Source organism: Octodon degus, unplaced genomic scaffold (genome assembly GCF_000260255.1).
Source record: "Octodon degus isolate 3935 unplaced genomic scaffold, OctDeg1.0 scaffold00072, whole genome shotgun sequence".
In the NCBI taxonomy this organism is placed as follows: domain Eukaryota; kingdom Metazoa; phylum Chordata; class Mammalia; order Rodentia; family Octodontidae; genus Octodon; species Octodon degus.
In genome coordinates, this window is record NW_004524648.1 from 12,092,910 (window position 1) to 12,104,166 (window position 11,257).

Genomic DNA, 11,257 nt, shown 5'->3' on the forward strand with positions numbered 1-11,257 from the left:
AGAAATTCCTACTCAGCGGGCAGGGTGGGGGAGGTACTGTGGAGTGGTGGGGGGCCGCCCAAGGGCGTGGGAGAACGTCCAACCCACGCTGTGCCTGGGCTGGGATTGGTCCTGCCAGCGCAGGGTAGCAGGAAGCTCTCCGTACACTCACTGGACCTGGGCTAGGACTGGGTCTCCACCTTCATTTTCTATAGGCCTTTCTACCAGGAAAATAAAATGCACATTTTTGTAGCGGGAAAACTGCTTATTTCATTCATACATTGATCATAAGAATGTGAGAAGTGGTGGTAGACTGGAGTATAAAATGGCTTCCAGGTGTCTCAGCATGTACCAGTGCAAGGTAATTAACATAATAAGTCTGCTGAAGGTCCATTTCCAATCTAAGAGTTTATTTACTGGAAATCTTTGTCTTCAGATTCTGAAAAAGCATTTTAGACATTCCACAACAAGAATGTGAAATGTAGGAGGAGCTGCACACATCATGTTCAATTCCACAGGCTTGATAAATGGCACTGGGTGTGGCACACTTTCTCTCCATGAATTAACAGAGAGACAGTATCACTCAGTTCACCAGATATTTATGACAGAAGTTCAAGAGAGGGGCACCAGAGAATGTCTTTAAATTGCACTCATTATGGAGGGCTGTTTTCTCCATTTTAAATGTAATATATAACTCATAAAAACAATACTAATATCATTTTTAAACCTTCCCTATTCTTTTCATGCCTAGTGTCACCAGGACATTGGACGTTTACTCCTGCATCTCTCTGGACAAAGCTTTCCTCACAGCACAAAGGATTGGAGGAGTTAATACATCAGCAAATACACCCTACCTCCTGGGGAATTCTGATCTTTTCCAGAAGCTGGGCTGTGGACCTGGGGTTGGAAGAGAAGCAGGGAGTCCTCTGCAATGCTCAACTCATTGCGCACAACAGACCCCCCACCCTGTACACCATTCTGGGGGATCAGGATGCAGAAGGGCAGGACTACTGCAACTGCATTGCCTTGGCATTGAAGCAGAAGCTGGTGACCATGGGTGGCTACACTGTCAAGGTCTGTGTCATGACCAAGGTCCTCTGCCTGAGTCCCAACATCAATGCAGTGTCCCTGGATGAGTCCAGCTCTCAGATTCATTATCCCTCGACCTATAACCTCTCAGGCACCCAGCAAATGGAATCCTTCCTCCAGGCCCTTGTGATTGTCTTACGTGGCTTCGAATCTTTGCTGCATTACAAAATTGAGATTTTTGATCCTGTCCAACTTCCACTGTCGCATCAATTTGTTCATCTGCGGCCTACCTGTCTCAGGAACAACACTCATGGCCTTGCAGATGAGGAAAAGATAGAAACACATATCTCGAAGCTGAAGAAGTTGAAGTCATCTGTGAAGGTGTGTCGGAAAAGAAGTCGCTCTACTTTAGGCTGAATGGGTTTAGGGTGTCAAGGAAACCTTAAAAGTTGAGAGAGACCTGAGTCTAAATCAAATAACAACCTATGTGACAGACACCTCCAAGTCTCATTGAAAGAGGTTGTTCATCTAAAGATGTTGTTGCGTTGTCAGTATTGCAAGTGAGATGGACACGAATATCATAATAATGACATAAAATGAATAGCTCACTTGAATTGTGAAAAATGGTCTGACTTCCAAAAATGATTTTCTTTCTTTTTTATTTTATTGATTTATTTGATGCCAGGAAACAAACTCATACTTAAGTTATAACGTTGCATTTGCCAATGTAGTCACTGAGTAGTTGGAAGGAAGATCATTATGTGAACCATATGGAGAGGAAGTGCATTGTGTATGACACTTTGTGTTTCCTGTATATTTGAATGCCTGAGAAATGAATTTCCATAGGATCCAAACGGTATAGAAGTGTGGTCCAAAAGCTGGAGATATATGATTGGAAATGCTCATTTTGGTCCATATGGAACATAACAAAATTTATAAAGGAGTGGTTACTCATAGAAATCAATGGGGGAGTCAGCGAGATAACTCAGCAGACTAAAGTGTTTGCTTAGGCAAATTTAGACGAAAACAGGGACTAAGGCTTCATTGCCTGCATCACATGCCCTGCCAGCCCCACCCACAAGGTGAGTTGAACCAGCCACAGAGTCCAGGCATGGTGTTATATGCCTGTAATCCCAGCACTAGGGAGGCTGAAAACAAGAGGATCACTATGAGTCTAAGCTGTGTAGTGAAACACCATAACAATCAAATACATAAACTAAAATAAAATTAAATAAATAGAAATCAATGGGAAGTTATTCTCTGAGAACACCTTTACAGAAACACTATGCTAAGATCCTGTACTACACTACACCATACTACACTGCACTACACTATACTACACTGCAATATACTAGGGCATGTGGAGGCAAAGAAAGATGAAGAGAGAATATTCTGCAGTTGAAGAGCTCTGCAATGACCAATATTCTCTGTAGAGCAACAGGACAAAAGTATACGGCTTTTTGCTGTATCAATTAGAGTGGTGGGTGGGAGCTTGCAGCATAGCATTAGGGCAAAGAAACTTTGCAGGCCTTAGAGGTAAAGAGAAAGAGAACAATTTTGTATCAGGCACAGAGGCTTCCCAATTACCAATGCAGCACACAGTTTAGTAAGGAGGTATAAATCTTATTGAGTCCCATGGACTTAGCTGAATGTCATCTCAACTTGTAGCTCTGGAATCTCACAAGCTCCTCCTTGAGCCCCACTTCCACCCATGGGGAGGATATTCTCACCAGTGTGCTGTAATGAGAAAAGTTCATGTCTTTTCCCGAGGTGATGACAATCTTTTTGTCAATTCTGAGACCTTTTGTTTCATTATATGCAGCACTATATATCTCAATAAATAGTCCTAGTGTAAAGGTCAGGAAAAGCTGGAGTAAAGAAGCTTATTTTCTTTGGACAGTTCGACTTCATTGTCTGCCACAATACTTGACCTTGAGTGGAAAAGCAGCTATTGATTATGATAAAATATGTCAAGCTATATTTTTATAAATACAGCTCATCAAAAGCACATTAGTGCAACATTGAATTTGCATGTTACCAATGTGTACATAAAAATGATAAAAGTTTCTCCATATGATGACATAGCCTTTTGCACATCTCTATTTTGAAAGGATGCAAGATGTGGAAATGATGGCACTTTGAATTTTCTCTTCCCTTGTACTGGAGACTGAACCCATGGCCTAAACTCACATTACGGTTGTTTGACCACCAAGCTACAATTTCTGACACTGTTAAAACTTGGTTTTTGAGTCACTATTTTGATAAGTTGCTCAGTCTGGGATCAAACTTGAGACTCTGCTCAGGCACTCATCCCAGTAAGGGCAGCTGTAAGTGTGGGCTTCCTGACCCTGATTTTTCGTCAATTCTAGATGCAGTGATGCTTCTCTGTGCCTTTTAATTCATGTTATGAAAATATTGAAGTTTAGCCTTTTTAGAAAATTACAGATATACATTGGGTCAACACTATTGCAAACCAAAACTCCACATTTATGTATTGCAGCTGAAGACTTAAATCTTTACAAATATGACTCATTTGTTCATAATTGTTACACTCATGTGATAGAAGTGTACCTCAGTGTTTATGCTGGGAGAAATGTTATCCTTTGCTGTTATAAAATGTAAATTGGCCATTGACATGTTCTGTACATTTTTATATTTCTCAAATAAATCATTTTTTGAAATATGTAAGCAATAGGACTTTTAAGAAACTCATTTGTTTCCAGGATTATATCTCCAGGATCTTAATCAGTTGTGATGTTAGATGTTAGACAACTTGATTATTCTGGGTCATACCATTCCAAATTTGGGACCAGACTGCAACCTACAAAGAAGATAAAGCCATGCTCAATGAGTCTGGATCAAACAGATGAGGTGAAAAAAATGTGAGGCAAAAAGTGAAAGGACTGACAGGATAAATCCACAATGTAATTTTCAACATAACTTTGGATACTAATTGAGATCTGTAGATGTAATATGTCTAGGCACAGAGAGGAATTCAACAATATTAGAGGACAGGATCTACTTGACACTTCTAAAACACACTGCCCATCAACAGAAGAATACATAGTATTTCTCAGAGCACATGGAACATATACCAACATGTACCATCACTTAGACCATCAAGCAAACTACCATGAATTTTAGAGACTTGACATTATGTACTGTAATTCACAACAAACGAGGAATCAATCTAGATATCTACTTATGATTCCTGTGAGGAAAGAATTATCTTGGATTATCTTGGTGGATCCAACATAACCACAAGAATCCTTGTGGGAGGGAGACAAGAGAAGCAGAATCAGGGAAAGAAAAAAGTGGAAGCACAACTCAGAAAACAGAGAAGGTGGTACACACTGTTGGCTTGGAAAGGGGAGCAAGGGCATACAAACTGAACAATGCAGAAAGCCATGAGAAGCTGGAAAAGGCAAGGACAAGAGCTGCAAACCTACTGACATTCTGATTTGATCTAGTGGCATTGATTTCTCTTTCTGCCCTCCACAACTAAGCAATGCATTCTTGTTTTAAGCTACTGCGATTTTAACAATTGTTATGGCAGCCTTAAGAATGTAATACAACTAAGTGAGGAAAAAGTCAACTTTCTCACCTCAACAAAATAGAAAAATAAAATAATTAGAAGGAGGGAAATGAGCAAATATCAATGACATTGAAATCAAGGCCACATGAACTGTATAGTGAAACCCTGTCTAGAAAGAAAGAAACAAAGAAAGAAGTCAGTCAGAGAGCTCAGCAGACTAAAGTTCCTGCTTAGGCAGAGCACAACAGCTGGGGTTTGATCCCAGAGTGCTGTGCCAGCTCCATCCCCAGGGCACACTGAGATGGTGATTGAGACTGGGCGTGGTGGTTCTTGCCTGTAATCCCAGCACTTGGGAGGCTGAAAACAGGAGAATCACTATGAGTCTGATCTACATAGTGAGACCCTCTACACCCTGTAGACCCTGTCCTAAATTCATTAAAAAAGAAAGAAAGGAGAAACCAGGAGAACATGAAAAAAAAGAGCCAGTTCACAGAAGATATCCATATGATTGACAATTATCTGGCAAGACTGACAAAGAAAAGAGAGAGCACAATAACTGCCAATATGAGGAACAATACAGGGACCATCGCCTTTTGGCTCTCTGAGCAGCACCATGGCGGTAGGCAAGAACAAGCGCCTTACAAAAGGCGGCAAGAAAGGAGCCAAGAAGAAAGTGGTTGATTCATTTTCTAAAAAAGACTGGTATGATGTGAAGGCTCCGGCTATGTTCAACATAGGAAATATTGGAAAAACACTCATCACCAGAACCCAAGGAACCAAAATTGCATCTGATGGGCTCAAAGGTCGTGTGTTTGAAGTGAGCCTTGCTGACCTGCAGAATAATGAGGTTGCCTTTAGAAAATTCAAGCTAATTACTGAAGATGTTCAGGGCAAAAACTGCCTGACTAACTTCCATGGCAAGGACCTCACCTGGGACAAAATGTGTTCCATGGTCAAAAAATGGCAGACCATGATTGAAGCTCATGTTGATATCAAGACTACCGATGGTTATTTGCTTCAACTGTTCTGTGTTAGCTTTACTAAAAAACGCAACAATCAGATATGGAAGACCTCTTATGCTCAGCACCAACAGGTCCACAAGATCCGGAAGAAGATGATGGAAATCATGACCCAGGAGGTGCAGACAAATGACTTGAAGGAAGTGGTCAATAAACTGATTCCAGACAGTATTGGGAAAGACATAGAAAAGGCTTGCCAATCTATCTACCCTCTTCATGATGTCTTCGTCAGAAAAGTAAAAATGCTGAAGAAGCCCAAGTTTGAATTGGGAAAACTCATGGAGCTTCATGGTGAAGGTAGCAGCTCTGGAAAGGCTACTGGAGATGAGACTGGAGCTAAAGTTGAACGAGCTGATGGATATGAATCACCAGTGCAAGAGTCCATTTAAGATCCAGATTTTTAATAGTGATAAATAAAGTCCTATTTGTGAAAAAAAAAAACAAAACAGGGACCATCACTTAGCAATGCAGACCTCTCAAGGACAAAGAAATGCTGTCAGCAGCTCAGGCCCTAACTATGATAAGTTATATGCAATGGAACACTTCCTCCAATGCAAAGGGTCCCAAACCATCTAATATCAAATAAATACTTGAAGGAATGCTATAATTATTGAGAAAATTGAATTTGTCACTTAAGAACTTCCAAAGAAAAAGTATCTAGGAATGAATGCTTTCAGTAAAGATGTGCTGCAAGCTCTGGAAAGTATAAAAGGATTATTATGTTTCAGTTAAAAGCAAAAAAGGAAAAGAGAAAGAGGAGGAAAAGAAAGATATCAATTCTAAATGTTGTTTCCTATACCAACATGGTAATACTTCCCATTCCATCATATGAATCCATTTACAGAATCAACTACTACAGTCAGTAGTACTGGTGTCAGTACTATTGACACCAAATTAAAGATGATCCACAAGAAAAGAAAAGAAAAGTGGGTATGGTGGTGCTTGCCAGGAATCCCAGGATTTGGGAGGCTGAGAGAGCAAGATTGGTTGCAAGGACAAGGTCATCCTGGATTATGAAGAGAGTTCAAGACCAGCCTGAACTACATAGTCAGACCCTGTCTCAAAATATCTGGAAAGATGGGTTGGGAGATGGCTCGGTGGAATAAGTGCTTCCCTGGCAAGCGCAAGGGTCTGAGTTCAATCCCTGGTTCTGAAAAAAATATATATCTGGAGAGAGAGAGAGAGAGAGAGAGAGAGAGAGAGAGAGAGAGAGGAAGAGGATGGGGAAAGACAAAAAAAAGCAAATATTTCTCATAAATATAGACATCAAATTGTTAACAAAATATTACCAAATTTATTTTATTTACTCAGCAATAAATACAAGGAATCATCATTAGTGTTTGTTGAGGTGTGCAAGGGGTTGTTCTCTGTTTGAAAACTAATGAATGCTATAGCAATATTACTAGACCAGAGAAGAAAAATCTACATGACCTTTGATGTGGGCAATTTTGAGTTATAACACAAAAAACATGCTCAATGAAAACAATATATATGCTATACTTTATAAAATTAAGACCTTTCTTGTGCTTAATAGAAAAGGGAAAGGACTAGGCAAATAAATAGGAAGATGTTAAAGGGAGGATAAGAAAGGAGTTGACATGTTCAAAATATGTACTGGACAAGTATACAATGCAACAATGAATTCCAATAAAAAATTACAATGGGGGGCCAGGGAGATGGCTCAGTGGAATAAGCACTTGCCTGGCAAGCGCAAAGGCCTGAGCTCAATACCCAGTTCCACCACAAAAATAATTAATAATAATAATAATAATAATAATAATAATAATAATAATTACAATGGGTGAAAAGTTCCTGTCCTCCACTTGGGAGGACACTGCTATGTTGAAACAACCTTCCATATACTGAAAGAAAATACTAAATAAGACTTATGTCCAAAATATATAAGGAACTCTTAAAATTCAAGAATAAGAAAACAATCCGGGGCCAGGGAGATGGCTCAGTAGAATAAGTGCTTCCCCAGCAAGCACAAGAGTCTGAGTTCAATCCCTGGTTCAAAACAAAGAAGTTCAAAATAAAAGAAAACAATCCAACTGAGAATGGACAAGAATCTAAACAGACTCATCACTAAAGATGATGCACAGGAGTCCAATAAGCATATGGAAAGATGATGAAAGTCATATGTAGCAGATTATAAATTAAAACAAGACAGCTCATATTAAATGGCTTAAATACCACAGTGACCTTGATTGAAACAGATGTCAAATGTTGGGAAGGTTGTGAATCATCAGAAACTCATTCCTTGCTGGTGGAAATGCAAATTGCAGCCACGGTGAAAAAACGCTTGATATTTTTACCAAAAATAAAGACAATCTTCCTATATGTCTCAGAAATCACACTTCTTGGTGTTTAAAGAAATGTGTTCAAAATGCCCATCAACAGTAAGAGGAAGAAGAGACAGATGCCAGATCCTGCCTATCCTTCCTCCAAACCCCAGAAAACCTTCACTCAGACAAAGCTTCGACTATGGCAATGTGGAGGGACCTAATGTAGGGGGCAGCAAGGTGGCTCTATAGGCTGGAGCAGTTCCCTGAGGTTCTGCTTATCACAATTGGGCACAAAGACCTGTCTCATGACCTCCTACAAGGAACCTGGGGAACAAGGAGTAGGTGGGGTTACGGCAGTACCTCCTAAGCCTCCATGCTCCTGTGCTCAGGAGCAGAGGGGCTGTCCCTCCAACCCTGATCTGTATCCTACATAGACACATGAAAATGACCATAGGCAAGTGTGGTTCTGCTATCAGGTACTTCCTTTAGAGGTTTTTATCCCAATTAAATGTATTTCAGGTCCTTTCTTGCTGAGACAAAGGACTGATTGAGAAAAGCCATGATCACTGCAAAAATTTATGTGAAAAGTGAGTGGGGAGAAGGGAGAGGAAAACTGGCTCTGTCGAGTGAACTTGGTTGGAAAAGAAGAAGAAAAAAGAAAAACTAAAACCAAACCTGAGCTAGAAGACACAGAGCAGACTACCATGAAGAAGCATGATACACATCTCCTTGGGGTGTTCTTGTTCTTCTGTGGTCCTCATCTCCTAGGAGCCCATGAGGACTTCCACTAGAGGGTCCTGGGAATCATCTGACATCAGGGATCTTATACTTAACAAGTCCCACTTATTTCCCCAGCCCTCTTTGCCTCAACCTGCCTCCTCTCTCAGCTGTGCCTCTCTAATTCTACAACAGTGAGAGTGAATCAGGGCATTAGCCAGTTTCAGCTCAGTCTGGGAGATTAAGCAATGTACTGTCCCAAAATAAAAATCAAAGTCTGAGCAGACTCAGTTCTTATCCAGTACCCTGAGTTCTATCCCCAGTACACCCAAATTTAATAAAAAGAAGACATACTCTTCAAACCCATGTGTGATCTCATATTTTGGGTATCCATTCACATCCGAATACAAATCTTTCTGAAGCACAAGACCAGTGAGAAAGACCACAGAGAACACTAAAGAAAGGAGATGATGACAATAGGCATTTTGTGAATCTAAAGTCAACACCAAGTTCTTGTGTAAATATAGTTATCAGTTCTATCCCAGTGCCAGAGAGAGAGAGAGAGAGAGAGAGAGAGAGAGAGAGAGAGAGAGAGAGAGAGAGAGAGAGAAACAGAGACAGAGACAGAGAGAGAGACAGAGAGAGGGAGAGACAGAGAGAGACAGAAAGAGACAGAGAGAAAGACAGAGAGACAGACAGAGACACAGACAGAGAGACAGACAGACATGCACAGAAAGGGACAAAGACAGAGAGACAGAGAGATAGAAACAGAAAAAGAGAGACAGAGAAAGTGACAGAGAAATAGAAACAGAGAGAAAGAGAGACAGGACAGACAAAGAGAGTCAGAAAGATGAAGAAAGAAAGAAGAAAGTGAAATAAGTCATCACCACAAATATTGCAGGAACCTGGTCTGAACATACTAACAAAAACAAGTATCAGGCTAGAAGAGAAATGGCAGATAAAGGACTTTGTGGCAACTATGGGACATCCACAGCAATCAGTGCACACTGATAGCACCAGACATTTTCATCAGTAAAACTAGAATGGAAACAAACTGATGTGATAACCTCTGGCAGTTCATTCTAGGTACCAACTTGACTGGATTAAGTAATGCATGATGAGGCCTTGTCTCAAAACCAGAAAACCAAGCAGGTGTTCCTGTCATCCCAGTGGTCAGGAGGCAGGGGCAAGAGTGAGTTTTCTGTGAGCTCCAGGGCAGCCTGAAGTACATAGGGAGAACCTATCTTAAAAATGAACAGACAAGGGCCCCAGGAGGTGGCTCAGTGGAATAAGTGCTTCCCTGGCAAGTGCAATGGCCTGAGTTCAATCCCCGGTTCTGCCAAAAAAAATCCCCCAAAAATGAACAGACAGAGCCAGGGAGATGGCTCAGTAGAATAAGCACTTGTCTGGCAAGCACAAGGGCCTAAGTTCAATCCCCAGTTCTGAAAAAAAAAAAAAGCAAAGCAAAGAAAAATGAACAAACAGCTCTTTCCAGGCATCCTCATGAGAGTGACATCATCTTTAAACTCTCCGTGGCAATCCCTGACACACAGTTGTGATGCCCAGGAAAGACAGGGCGATCTGGAAATCTAACTTCTTCCTTAAGATCATCCAAATTTTGGATGATTATCCAAAATGCTTCATTATGGGGGCAGACAATGTGGGCTCCAAGCAGGTGCAGCAGATCTGAGTGTCCCTCCGAGGAAAAGCTGTGGTGCTGATGGGCAAGAATACCATGATGCACAAGGTCATTCGAAGACATCTGGAAAACAACCCAGCTCTGGAGAATTTGCCGCTTCATATCCGGAGGAATGTGGGCTTTGTTTTCACCAATGAGGACCTCACCAAGATCAGGCATATGATGCTGGCCAATAAGGTGCCTGCTGCTGCCCGTGCAGGTGCCATTGCACTATGTGAAGTCACCGTACCAGCCCAGAACACTGGTCTGGCAACCAAGAAGACCTCCTTCTTCCAGGTTCTGAGCATCACCACTAAATCTCTCAGGGTCACCACTGAAATCCTTAGTGATGTACAGCTGAATAAGACTGGGGACAAAGTGGGAGCCAGCAAAGCAACCCTCCTGAATATGTTGAACCCCATTCTCCTTTGGGCTGATGATTCAGCAAGTGTTTGATAATGGAAGCATCTACAACCCAGAAATCCTTGACATTACAGAAGAAATTGCATTCTGACTTTCTGGAAGGTGTCTGCAATGTTGCCAGTGTCTGTCTGCAGATTGGTTACCCAGCTGTTACATCAGTGCCCCATTCTATCATCAGTGGGTACAAGTGGATCCTGGCTTCATCTGTGGAGACTGATTACACTTTCCCACTTGCTGAAAAGGTCAGGGCCTTCTTAGCTGACCATCTGTATTTGTGGTTGCTGCCCCTGTCACCACAGCCACTAATACTGCTCCTGCTGCTGCAGCTGGCCCAGCCAAGGTGGAAACCAAGGAAGAGTGAGAGAAGTCAGATGAGGATATGGGATTTGGTCTCTTTGACTGATCACCAAAAAGCAAACTATTCAGCCTGCCTGGTTGGCAAAACAAGGAATAAAGGCATAATCCTCTTTAAAAAAAAAAAAAAAGAACAGACAAAACAAGCAAACAAGAAAAGCAAACAAATAAACAATTTGTATTAACATTTCTCGTTAAAGATTTGTGAGTGAAAAATTGCCTTTCAGGAATATTGTGC

The 11,257-nt window shown here is 41.2% G+C and overlaps 3 pseudogenes; all 3 read left to right on the forward strand.

Moving 5' to 3' along the window:
- The window catches only part of LOC101562619, a 22,835-nt pseudogene extending 21,381 nt beyond the window's left edge, over nt 1-1,454 (forward strand).
- A 3,702-nt stretch (nt 1,455-5,156) lies between these two features.
- Nucleotides 5,157-5,951, forward strand: LOC101559960 (annotated as a pseudogene).
- A 4,171-nt stretch (nt 5,952-10,122) lies between these two features.
- Nucleotides 10,123-11,068, forward strand: LOC101560352 (annotated as a pseudogene).
- Nucleotides 11,069-11,257: the final 189 nt, after the last annotated feature.